This window comes from Phascolarctos cinereus, unplaced genomic scaffold (genome assembly GCF_003287225.1).
Source record: "Phascolarctos cinereus isolate Bilbo 61053 unplaced genomic scaffold, phaCin_HiC Scaffold_4;HRSCAF=312, whole genome shotgun sequence".
Taxonomy (NCBI): Eukaryota; Metazoa; Chordata; class Mammalia; order Diprotodontia; family Phascolarctidae; genus Phascolarctos; species Phascolarctos cinereus.
Window position 1 is genome coordinate 575,524,229 of NW_027555847.1, and position 13,233 is coordinate 575,537,461.

Genomic DNA, 13,233 nt, shown 5'->3' on the forward strand with positions numbered 1-13,233 from the left:
ACAACATTTATTAAATGCCTACTATGTGCCACAAACTGTGCTGAGTGCTGGAGATGCAAAAAGAGGTATGACATTAGTTAAGTAGGTCCTCAGTTTCTTCACCTGTAAAATGAGGGGGTTGGACTTGATGACCTGTAAGGTCCCTTCTAGTTCCAAATCTATGATACTATGATCTACAATGCACCCTCCTCCTCAATTTACACCTCTTAGAATCCCTAGCTTCCTTTGAATCTTGGTTCAAATACCAGCTCTTCCAAAAAAGGGGGGGGAGGGGCCTTTCTTGATTCTCCCAATTGTTATAGTCCCTCCCCCAAAACTAGTGATACTGCTCTGTATATGTTTTGTATTTATTTCAGTGTACATGCTGTCTATGTTCTTTTTTTTTTTTGCAATTGGGGTTAAGTGACTTGCCCAGGGTCACATAGCTAGTAAGTGACAAGTGTTTGGTCTGAGACCAGATTTAAATTCAGGTCCTCCTGACTTCAGGGCCAGTGCTCTATCCACTGTGCCACCTAGCTGCCCCTGCTGGCTATGTTCTTAAAAGCAGGACATTTTTTTCGGTGATGTTTTGTTATTGTTGTCTTGGTATCTCCAGCGTCTATTACATCACAATGCCTGGAACACATCTGGCCTAAATAAATACTTGTTGAATGAATGAATGAAACGAAATAAAACAAAGCAAGCAAAATGAACAAAGACACAGAGGTGGAAAAGGATCCTAGAATGAAGGAATCTCAGAGCTAGAAGGGACTTCAATGCCATCTAGTTGAAACACTAACTTAAGAGAAGACAAAATGATGAGCAGGTGGATTTCAGGAAAACCTCTAAAGACTTACGTGAACTGATGCTGAGTGAAGTGAGCAGAACCAGGAGAACATTATACACAGTAACAGCAACATTGTGCAGTGACTTAGCTCTTCTCAGCAATACAATGATCCAAGACAATTCCAAGACTCATGATGGAAAATGCTATCTACATCCAGAGAACTATGGAGTCTGAATGCAGATCAAAGCATACTATTTTCACTTGTTTTTCTGTTTTCTTTCTCATGGCTTTTCCCTTTTGTTCTGATTCTTCTTTCACAACATGACTAACGCAGAAATATGTTTAACATGATTATACATGTACAACCTGTTGCTTGCTGTCTTGAGGAGGGGGAGAGGGAGAAAAATTTGGAACTCAAAATCTTACAAAAATGAATGTTGAAAACTATATTTACATGTAATTAGAAAAAAATAAAATGTTATTAAGAAAAAAAAGAGAAGACAGAGCAGTATGTGCAGTCTGGTTGGAATACAGGATTCATGGAGGGTTCTATGGTAACATATCAATAAAAATTTATTCAGTGCCCAGACACATTTATTCTATGTGTCTGGCACTGTTCTGGGTGGCAGAGATACAAAGACAAAAATGAACTCTTTCTGCACCAGGACTCTCAGACAAGGGTTCTGAGGTACTACATTTAGACAGGCTCCAACGATGCTTCACTTCACTTTCAGAAATCCATTCACAGCTCCCTTGCCCTCTTTCCCCTCCATTTCTACACACCACCCGTTTTCCAGTTTCAGAACCATATGGACAGAGGATAAGAACCAGATCTGAGATTTCTTTGGTATAGCGAAACCCCAGATAAGAAAATCCCTTCTTTTTCAAAAATTTTTTTATTAATTTATTTTTAGTTTTCAACAATCACTTCCATATGTTTTTGAGTTTTAAATTTTTCTCCCCTTCCCTTCCTGCATCCTTCCCCAAGACTGTGTGCACTTTGATATAGGCTCTATATATACATTCCTATTAAATATATTTTCATATTAGTCATATTGTAAAGAAGAATTAGAACAATAGGAGGAACCACAAAAAAGAAGAAACAAAACAGAAGGAAAAAAAGAACAGATAGTATGCTTCAATCTGCATTCAAACTATATAGTTCTTTCTCTGAATGTGGATAGCATTTTCCATCATGAGGCTTTTGGAGATCCTTGTATTGCTGAGAAGGGCTAAGTGTATCAAAGTTACTCATTACACCAGGTGGCTGTTACTTGTACAATGTTCTCGTGGTTCTGCTCACTTCACTCAGCATCAGTCCATAAAGTCTTTCCAGGATTTTCTGAAGTTTGCCTGCTCATTATTTCTTCTATCTATCTATCTATCTATCTATCTATCTATCTATCTATCTGTTTATTTGTTCATTTATTTATTTGTTTGTTTGTTTATTATTTTTAGGCAATTGGGGTTAAGTGACTCAGCCAGGGTCACACAGCTAGTAAGTGTCAATGTTTGGTCTGAGGTCACATTCGAACTCAGGTTCTCCTAACTTCAGGGCCAGTGCTCTTTCCACTGTGCCACCTAGCTGCCCCTTTTTCTTATAGCACAATAGTATTCCATTACCTTATAATAAAACTCAATTCTGTATCAACTTTCAACCACCAGGTCAAAGGATTTTACAGATATTATCAAATTAATCTAGAAGAAATTCAACTGAAGAAATGGGAAGGTATAATATGATGAGGATCTAGTTGGGGAAAATATCCTATTCTAGTTAACTCTCTCAAATTCTGGATTATTATAAAATTAGAGCTCATATGAATTAACAAATATGAGCCACGGTCCTTAGGATGACAAAAAAATTAATGTGTAACTAATGGTGTGAAGGAGCCATTTCCTTGTGGGAAGGATTATAGTTCAAAAAGGAGAGTGGGTCTTTTCCCCAAATCAATAGAACCAAACCCTTATCCCCATTTTTTTCACATACGGGTTCCATCTGAGATTATATACAACTAAAACAGGCTTAGCGCTTTTTATGTGTTCAGTATGTAGGTGATTTGGGGGACTTGTTTTTTATTTAATGGATTAACACTGTATTTGGAGCCAGACGGCCTAGGTTCAAATCCCACCTTTGGTACTTATGACCTAAAGGACTTTGGGTAAGGGACTTAGATTATTTAGGCCTGTTTCCCCATAGGTAAAATGAAAGCATTGAACTAGATGAAATGAACTCTGAGGTCCATTTTAGCTCTAAATCTCTATGCTGTATCTAAACACAGTATTTCCATTAACTGGTTGTGATATAATTAGCAAGTCACTTAATGTCCATGGGCTTCAGTCTCTTCATCTACAAAATAAAGAGGTTATATTAGATAACCCCTAAGGTTCCTTACAACTCCGATATTTGATGTTCTCTTCATTAGTACTTCTTGTTGATAAGTGGTTTCTAGCATTAGAGATTTGTTTGACAAAAAAATGTTGTTTATTTGATCAGGCTTACAAAGAATACTTTTAAGTTGTTAAAAAAACTGATAAGGAAAATAACATATATAAACACATTTATACATATATGTACATAGGAATACAAAGGAATCAGAAGAAACATCACTAAAATATCACATTTGTAATACTGAAACAACAGGTAAATAGAATAAAAATTGCCAAGAAATGAACAACAATCAGACACACTGAATCCAGTATAGTTTATACAGGACAAGAATTCTGGAGAAAAACAGGATCCCCAAGGGAACAATTTCTCCTAAAGGAAGACAGCATAGGCTGAGTCATAATCTTTTTAAAAAGACTATATAAGTATACGTTGTAGGGCAGGTGTCTCAGGTGCCAAGTATTTTATGTACATGGCATGCAAAATAGAGCAACACAGTTAAGCAGGAAAGGGCTTAATATCAAACTTGCAAAAACTGAAAAAGAAAAGCTAGAGATACTCAGAGAAAATTTTGTTTGAGCCAGAACTGAGGAAGTTTCACATTCTTCAACAGTAAAGAAAAAAAAAAGAAAGAAAGAATAGAGTGGGAGGAGAATGGAAGAAATAACACTGTCAACATGGAACGTGATTTCTTACTCAGACTTAAGGTATTAAAGGGATGAAGCCAATTACAGACGATGATTCACTGCAGTAAATGAAAGCCTATGGCACAGGTCTGTTTTGCCAACTTTCAACCTCGTCTGTCTTTTCTGAAAGTGGCAGTCAATAAATTGCCCAGAGCTTGACCTAATAATCTAGGAAATAAGCTGATTCAAGTCAAATTTTTAAAAATATGCTAGTGAAAGGACTAAAAGTGCTGAATTGTGGAAATTTCCAAGCCCTTCTTCCTAAGGCCATTGTCGTCCAAGTGAGAGACCAAAAAGTATAGGGCCCCACCAATGAAAATTGGCAGAATATATCAACTCAAACTGGCAATAGTTTATTGCAGAGTGCCCTTTCACACAGTGCACTCATGACTTCCCAGCTTTTCTTCAAGAATGTGGCACCCTGGGAAGCCATTTCTTAGCTATATAAAATCTAAACTAACTCCACCCTCGCCTGAAGACACTGAGACTCAAAAAAAAATAGTGCTTAAAATTCTCGGTGTTGCATACTCAGTCCTATTGAGTAAGGCCTTTAAAAGTCAGATAACACAATTTATTTTAGGTTTTCACTGCACCATGTCAATTTATTAGAAAGAAGTATCATATTAGATTTTAATTTTATGAATAAGGAGCAAGAGGGAGACAGAAGACAGAAATGGGGAAGCAAGGCAAAAAAAATAACTACAATACATGTTTTTACATATGAAATACATATCACATAAATATGACATGAATGCTTGTAATACATTAATGTACAATTACATAGGAATATATAATAGAGTACAGTGCCTGGGACACAGTACATACTTAATAAATAATCATTGACTGACTCAAATGAATTTCTTAAAGATTCAGTACATGACTATTTGCTTGTGACTCAGAATAAAAATATATCAGTAACTGATAATGTATCAATATTTTCTAAACAAGATATAAAATTTAGAAAGTGGTATAGTTAAAACTAGAACTTTTCACCTCTAAATTTCCTTGCTTGTTTATTTTTAAAGTCATAGGAATTCTCCAAACAAGAAATGTCAGAATAAAGTTTGCTCTGTGGGTTTGCTATCAAATGTTAAAAACTATAGACTTAATCCAAAGTTTAATAATTGTTTTTTGTTGTTTAACTTTTATTACTAAACAAAGATGGAACCAAATAACAGAGATAAGAAACTATTTCTGAGTAAGTAAAAAAGTTCCTCAAGATTCCTTCCATAACAATATTTACCAGATCAAATCCATATAGATTTGCATGCTTGTTAACAGTATTTAATAGTATAGTTAATAGTATTAAAGTAGTATAGTTAATAGTATTAAATAAAATAAATAAAATTAAATAAAATAGTATAGTTAATAGTATTAAAATAGTATAGTTAATAGTTTTAAAAAACCAAAAGAACAAAATTTGTCTTTTAAAATAATTTCTAATAATTAAGTTTTATAGCCATACTATATATTGTATGCTCAGAATATCTTTTTTCACGGTAGCTTTAAAATAGTACATTAAACATTTTAGCAACAAAGGTTGGAAATAATGCTTTATAAAGGGTCTTCTTGGTTAAGTCATTCTTTAAACCTAGCTCAAATAGTTGCAGAACATAACCAAAGTATAAAAAATTCTCCATCTTCCACTTGAAATAATCATTAATGCTTTCTATTTATTCAATTCAAATGAACAAGAATCCATTGTACCTACCATGCACAGGCCACTGTGAGAAGCCCAGAGATACCCAGGCAGAAACAAAACACCCTAGCAAGAACTACAAAATAAATAAGTAAATACAAGATAATAAGGAGGCTGAGAACCTTTACAATCAGGGAGATTAATATGAGAATGGCTTTTCTGCAGGAGACGGCAAATGAGCTGAGCTTTGGAAACTTCGGGCTTCTAAGAGGTAGCTGAAAAGAAAGTAAATTCCAGACATGAGTGGCAGCTTGCGCAAAGACTTGGAGACAGAAGATGAAATGCAGAGTTCAGGGAATGGCAAATGGGCAAGTTTTGCTGGAACAGAGTGTGTGTGAAAGAAAGACCTGTGAAATAAGCCTGAAAGGTAGGCTGAAGTCTTCAGATGCCAAGATGACAGGTTTGCTTTTTATCCTGAAGTAAAGAGAGAGCCCCTAAAGATTTCTGAGCAGGGAAGGGACGTATTTCAAAACTGCATTTTGAAAATATTATTTTGGCAGGAGTGTGGGGGACAGTTTGGAAAGTAGATCCATCAGAAGGCAATGACAATAATATAAGCTAACGGTAACGAGGGCCTGAACTAATGGTAATTTCAGTGGTAAGTAAAAACAAGATATGAGAATGGTTGCAGAGGTAAAACTGACAAAATTTGGAGAATGATTAGATCACTAAAAAAAACTTTTCTTGTCAAGTAGGATTAATAGAACTTAGTTTTAAAATATCATTTTAAAAGATAAATTCTGCCTTCTTGCCTTCCAAAACTAGGAAGAAAAAGTGTCATTGCTCACATTTTAATCCTCTATGGAAGAATGAAAAAAGGGAAGTCACATAGGAAGAACCTATCTGACTCTGGGTTACATACCCAGGGAAATGAAAGGGTAATGGTAAACTAATAAAAAAGAAAAAAGTTAGGAAAGGGGCCATGGGGAATGCTGGGGATAGGTAATAACTACTGTCTTTTAAAATACTGAGTTTGAGGGACAACTAGATACCACAGTGGATAGAGTGCTGAGGCTACAGTCAGGAAGAGCTGAGTTTAAATTTTGTCTCAGACACAAACTAAGGGGCATCCAGATGAACCTATCCAGCTGCCAGCTGATGATATGTGAGAAAAATTAGGGAGTGATATATTGAGAATAAGCTGCATAGGAATAATAACTTGAATCCAGAGGAGTAAATGAAATTGCTCACTGAAAGTATAGAGAAAAGACAAGAGGCACTGCTAGGTGTGTATCCCAAAGAGATTTTTTTAAAAAGTGAAAAGAACCTATTTGTACAAAAATATTTATTGTTGTTCTTTTTATGATGGCTAAGAATTGGGAATTGAGAGGATGCCAATTGATTGGGGAATGGCTGAATGGTATATGATTGTAATAGAATATTATATATCAAAAAATGATGAGGAGGCTGGTTTCAGAAAAACCTGGAAAGACTTACATGAACTGATGCTGAGTGAAGTGAACAGAACCAGGAAAACATTGTATACACTAATAGCAATACTGTACAAGAACTGTGAATGACGTAGCTATTCTCAGCAATACAATGATCCAAGACAATCCTAAAGGACTCATGATGAAAAATGCTATCCACCTCCAAAGAAAGAATTGATGTTGTCTGGATACAGATTGAGGTATACTATTTTTCTTAATTTCTCTGTTTGTTTTTTTGTTTGTTTCTTCCTTTCTTGTTCAAGTTATCTTCCAAGAATTGATTAGTATGGAAAAATTTTACACGATTGCACACATATAACTTATATCAGACTGCTTATCATCTCAGGAAGGAGGAAGAGGAGGGAGGAGGTATACATCTGGAACTCAAAACTTCAAAAAAAATGTTAAAATTGTTTTTTTACATGTAATTGGAGAAAATATTTTTTTAAAAAAGGAAAAGATAAGTAGGTATAGGACTGAGTCATAGAGGAGGCATAGGACTGAGTCATAGAGGACTACTCATTGGTAGGGGGTGGTACATGGATAAAGATCCAGCCAAGAAGACTGAGAGGTAACAGACAGGAAAGGGGAGAAATAGGGATGAATCAATGTGACATAAGCCAAAAGATAAGATAACATTCAAGAAGAAGGGATAGTTGACAATGTCCGAAGGTCTGGTAAAGTCAAGAAGTAGGAAAACTGAGAAAAGGTGATTTTCAGTAACCTAGAGGCAACTAGATGGCACAGTAGATAGAGTGCTGAGGCTTGGAGTCAGCAAGAGTTGAGTTCAAATCCTGCCTCAGACACAAAATAATTGTGTGACCAGAGCAAATCACTTAATATCTGTTTGCCTCAGTTTCCTCCTATGTAAAGTGAGAATAATAATAGCACCTACCTCGCAGGGTTGTTGTGAGGATCAAATGAGATAAAAATTGTAACGTGCTTAACACAATGCCTCGCACTGGTAAATGCTGTATAAACATTAGTTGTAAATAAATTAGTCTTTGGAAGCAAGATTTTTAAGCCTGGGAAAAACAGTTTCAGTGGAGGGGAGCGGGAGGAGGAGAGCATCAGCAACCAGACTGTAAGGGTATGACAAATGAGAGGGAGGAAATTACGTTGAAGCAATGGCTTTTCCTAAAAGTTTGGCTATGAAGAGCCAACACAGGATGATAACTTGAGGGGGTGGCAAGGTCAAGAAAAGCTTTTTTTTTTAAATTATGAGGGTGACAAATAGATTTATGAACATCAGAGAAAGACACAGTAGATGAGGAAAGACTGAAGAATGGGGGAATACGATGAAACTGATTGAAAGGAAGAACTTTCAGAGGATAGGGATAGGGATTAATCAAGAGTACAAGTAGAGGATTTGGTCTTGACAAGAATGAACAACTTTTTCATCACAAACTGAAATAGAGGAGAGGAATAGGGATGAAGTAAAGTTGTTATGAGGTATGAAAAAAGAAAACAGAAAATTAACAACATTACATTTCTAATTAATAATTCCTGTTGTTGCTCAGTCACATCCAACTCTTCATGACCCCTTTTGGGGTTTTCTTGGCAGATACTGGAGTGGTTTGCCATTTCCTTCTCCAGCTTATCTTACAGACAAGGAAACTGAGGCAAACAGGGTTCCCAGGGTCACACAGCTAGTAAGTGTTAGAGATTTGAACTCAAGAAGATGAGTCTACCTGACTGCAGGTCTGGCATTCTATCCAATGCATCACCTAGCTGCCCCTAAATAATAATAATTAATTATAATAATAATAATAATAATAATAATAATAATAATAGCAGTTACTATTTATAAAGCACTTTAAGATTTATAAAACATTTTATAAATATCATGTCATTTTATCCTCAGAACAACCCTGAGAGATAGGGGCTATTATTCCAATTTTACATATGAGGAAACTACAGTAGACAGAGGTTAAGGGACTTGCACAGGGGCCCACAGCTGAAAATATCTGATGCTAGATTTGAACTCAGGTCATCCTGACCCGAGGTACATCACTCTATCCACCGAAGATCAAATGAGATAATATTTGTAAAGCACGCAGCACAATGCCTGGCACATAGGAGGTGTCGTGTAAATGCTTATTCTTCCTTCCTTCTCCTTCACTGCATGACCTAGCTTCCTATGTAGCTAAGATGGAGGGAGAAAGGGATGGTGCAGGAAATTTAAACAGAGGAAAAAAAAGGTGAATTATTTAAGATTCTTTGACACTCATAATATTAAAATTATACCTGTGAAATTAATTATAGAAAAATAAAGGTACTCAAAGACCTGACATTGAATGTGTGCTTTTTCCATATTTCTATGGATATGTCCCATTTACTACAAAACCAAATCCTTTTTCCTCATACTTATTCTAGATGATTTAACCATTATTTAATAATTGACTTGTAGGAAATACTACCACTACAGGATCTTCATTTTATAAGTAAATGGAGAAACTTAGAACCAAATTGTTAATTAACTTTCCTTAGGTCATAAAGTGAATGAATGACAGAATGCAGAGAACAAACCCTAACTATTTGCATTTTATTCACTAGATTATCATTTCCACCCTCTGATTTTGTGTTACCCAAAGATGACTTGAATTACCTGAAAGGACATTACAGCATTCTCAAAAAAACCTTTTTCTTAGTTCATTAAAAAAAAATTCACATATCATTTGGAATAGGGCAGGTGAAGGGTCAAGAGATGTAAGGAAATCACTCTTATTATGACATGCTTCACTGTGCCAAAAACATTGGAAATTACTCAGACTATAGTCACTGGCAAAGCCAGTTGGGTGTCCCATACCAAAAATTACCAGACCTATGAAGGCAATCAACAACTATGTATGCATCTCTGTTGTCATTATCATCTAGAAACAGAACAGGAGAACTCCTTTAACTGAAAATGTTTATAAAGGTTAGTATTTTGGGAAATTGAAATTCTGAGTCAACTCTAAGCTAAAGCTCTAACCCTAAGCTTTTCTTCCACCTATGCTATTGGAGGTCTTTCCACAGTGTGTTAGTCTAATAGAACAGAGTATCATACATATCCTTAAATGAGGTCATCATATAGATTATTTTTACTTATTCTTCTGTGCCACAAGGGGAAGTGGAGATGAGTCTGAGACAACATTGATAAATGACAAAGGGAATCAATAATCTTTTTTTTTTAGTCTACTTTTTTTTTCTGATTTGGGAAATAGAATAAAGGGAACATAACTGAATCTCTCCTGGATTATCAAGGCTCTTGCAGTACTACGGGTTTATCATTCTGAACAAGAATAATTACTGTGTGATTCTACATCAGTAGGCACAATGGGACCAAATATGTACTGATTCTAGGACACAGACAGTATCATTTTGGTTTCCCCCATTAATTCCCTAACAGTAGCTTGAATTTGAAGGGTAGAATTTTTTACCATAGAATCATAAGATTATATATTTGAAACTGAAAGGGACCTTAGAGGCCAATCTCCTCATTTTACAGATGAGGAAACTGAGGTCCAGAGAGGACAAGTATTTTGCCCAGTCATCACATGGCTAGTAGGTATCTGAAGTGGGATTTGAACCCAGGCCTTCCTGAACTCAGGTCCAGTAGTCGACACACTAAAATACACTATCATGTTTAATAATAATGACATTTCACATTTTTATAGTGCTTTATACTTTTCAAAGCACTTTCACAAACATTTGCTCATTAGATTCTTGTCACACAAATCAGTGAAATAGATATGAGTTGTTATCATCAAATCCATTTTACAGATAAGGAATCTGAGACACAGAGATTGACAGCAACAAGCTGCTAAGTGTTTTCCTCACAATAATGTTATGAGGAAGGTCATGCAAGTATAATTATCTCCATGTGAGAGTTGAGACTCAGGCTGAATGGATTGCAGAAAACTGTACAACAATTCAAGAAAGAGCAGATAGAACTTATCCTGATTCTTAGCCCCATGTTCTTTTCACAACACATAATACCTTCCTTTCTTATCAATTACTTTTTTTAATTAAAAAAAAAAGAAGATAGCTTCTTCCATTGCCACACAGTGCTGCTATCTATTTATACATGGACACAGGAGGTATAAAACATTCACAAGGGACACTTGTACAGCCCCATTGACATACATCTTGGGCTTAGCTAGTCCACAGGAAATAATGAAAATGCTTTTCCAGAGCTTGGCTGTGCAAATGTATGTAACGGAGCAGGCCTGGGAGAGGTCAACCAGCCAACAGAAGTCTACTGAGAGCTGCGATTAGTAGATTACCCTTGGAATATTTATGCACAGAAATGAATGAGGAGCCTGGGAATGGGAAAAGTTATTAGTCTCCAGGCCTGACTGTCTACATCATCATATTAAAAAAAAAATTCTAGGCAGAACTATCCACATTTTTTTAAAGTTACAACTTATCTCATGGAACAATATGCACTAATTCAAAAATAGTCTTTGCCAATTATTTTGCATTAAGAAAAGTAGTTTATGTCACAAAACCTATTCCAGACTTATTTTATTGCCAGGAAGAAAGAAAATCTTGTAATGCTGTAAAGCCTCATTAATTTGCACTCTCACTAATTTAGCATTTGTGTTCATTTGGTCTGGCCTGTGCTGAACTTTACCTTTACGACATCTAAGAAATAGACGGTCTGCTAATTGAGTTACTAGTGAAAAAAAAAAGACTGATGGAGCATGCTTAACTTACTTAAGTATAAACTTTTTAAAAGTACCACAGCAAATTGTGGGTGTGCAAAAGTATTTTACTAATTACAAATTCATTGTATCTATTCATCAAAGCACGTCTAGCTGGAGCTCTATTTAGAAATGCTGCCTTAACAGATAATTTAAATTACTATGTATAGTTAAAACTTAAAAGAAAGATTCCATGTATATCAGCCTACGATTTAGACTTTTCTCAAAATCAGAGTCACCTGCTTCCAAAATTTTTTTAAAGAATTTTTTTGAGGGATTCTCATTAAAACTAATATGCTAATAAGAGCCAAACATTGTAGGATATTTAAATGCTTGAATTGTATTGGTATATTGATTTTATTTTTCAAGATAAAGGGAAAAATAAGAGGAATACACTTATATAAAAAAGAAAATAGAACTATAGCTTATAGCATTGGCTTTCTAAATCTAATAGGATTTCTAAAAAATTAGGGGAATTATTCAATTATTCAGAAGAATATCATAAAGAGTTTTCCTTCAGTAACATAAATGAGTCTAAAAAAGGAGTAACTATATATCTTTCCAATATTGAATGGTGTTAGGTTGTTGAACATTCATTACAATAGTCATTAAACAACATACCGGACCAGCCTGGACTCCAAGTTCAGTCTCTAGAAAGAACCAGTGATCATGAGACCTGCTTAAGCACTGTGATGGGTTCAGATGGTGTGAATTTCCTGATGCATCAGGGAGTGAGGTCACAATAAGGATGAAGAACAGATTTAAGAAGAGTAGAGAAGCTGAAAGTAAGAGACAGTCTGAGCTGGGTGATGGAGTCAGAATTCAGTTTAAAGAATTCAAATTCAAGGTAAGGCAAATAGCAGAGGGAACAGTAAAGAAGTTCCCCCTCTGTATTGCTACTCTGCTGCCTAGAAAAAGGAGCCATATTTTTAACACCAATATTCTTCTGGGAATGCAATAGGACTTTAAATTATGAAACATCACAACCTCTGAAAAATCAAAATGTCAGCTCTCTATCCAAAGGGTGCTGGAGAGATAAATAGGCTAAAACATATTCCCAAGGAGGACTTATACACAAGAAGTGGTATTAAAATCATCCTCCAAAGGGGAGGGACCAGTCATGTAGCAAGAACAAAGGATAACAAGTGCATATTCCAAGTGCTGTATTGATTAGTACATGTATAATAAGGGAAGATCCAGAGAAGTACTTCCAGCATGTTAGATAAACAACCTACAAAGGTTTTATAGGAAGACACAGCTAAGAATAACCCAGGATAAGAAGGTATGGATTGAAATCTGTACAGTGTGAGGAAATACACACATACTAATGATTCCCCGAAGTACTGCTATACTGAAATTTAAATAATTCTATTACTTTTCTCTTTATATATAATATATTGACATATTCCATATATTGAATATATGGAAAAGTTGTAGAAATTTTTTAAAGGTGCAAAGTGATATTTTTTCAATGAAATTTTTGAATGAATTTTTGCTGTTAACATGGCATAGAGATAGGGTTGCATAGTGGAAGAGGCCTAAGCAACTCTCTTCGAAAGTAAATCTCAGAGCAGGTGA

The 13,233-nt window shown here is 35.3% G+C and overlaps 1 protein-coding gene across 7 annotated transcripts in view; it reads right to left on the reverse strand.

The window, feature by feature from the left end:
• The window catches only part of GMDS (GDP-mannose 4,6-dehydratase), a 785,826-nt gene that overhangs the window by 456,540 nt on the left and 316,053 nt on the right, over positions 1 to 13,233 (reverse strand). The gene's annotated exons all lie outside the window — the stretch shown is intronic.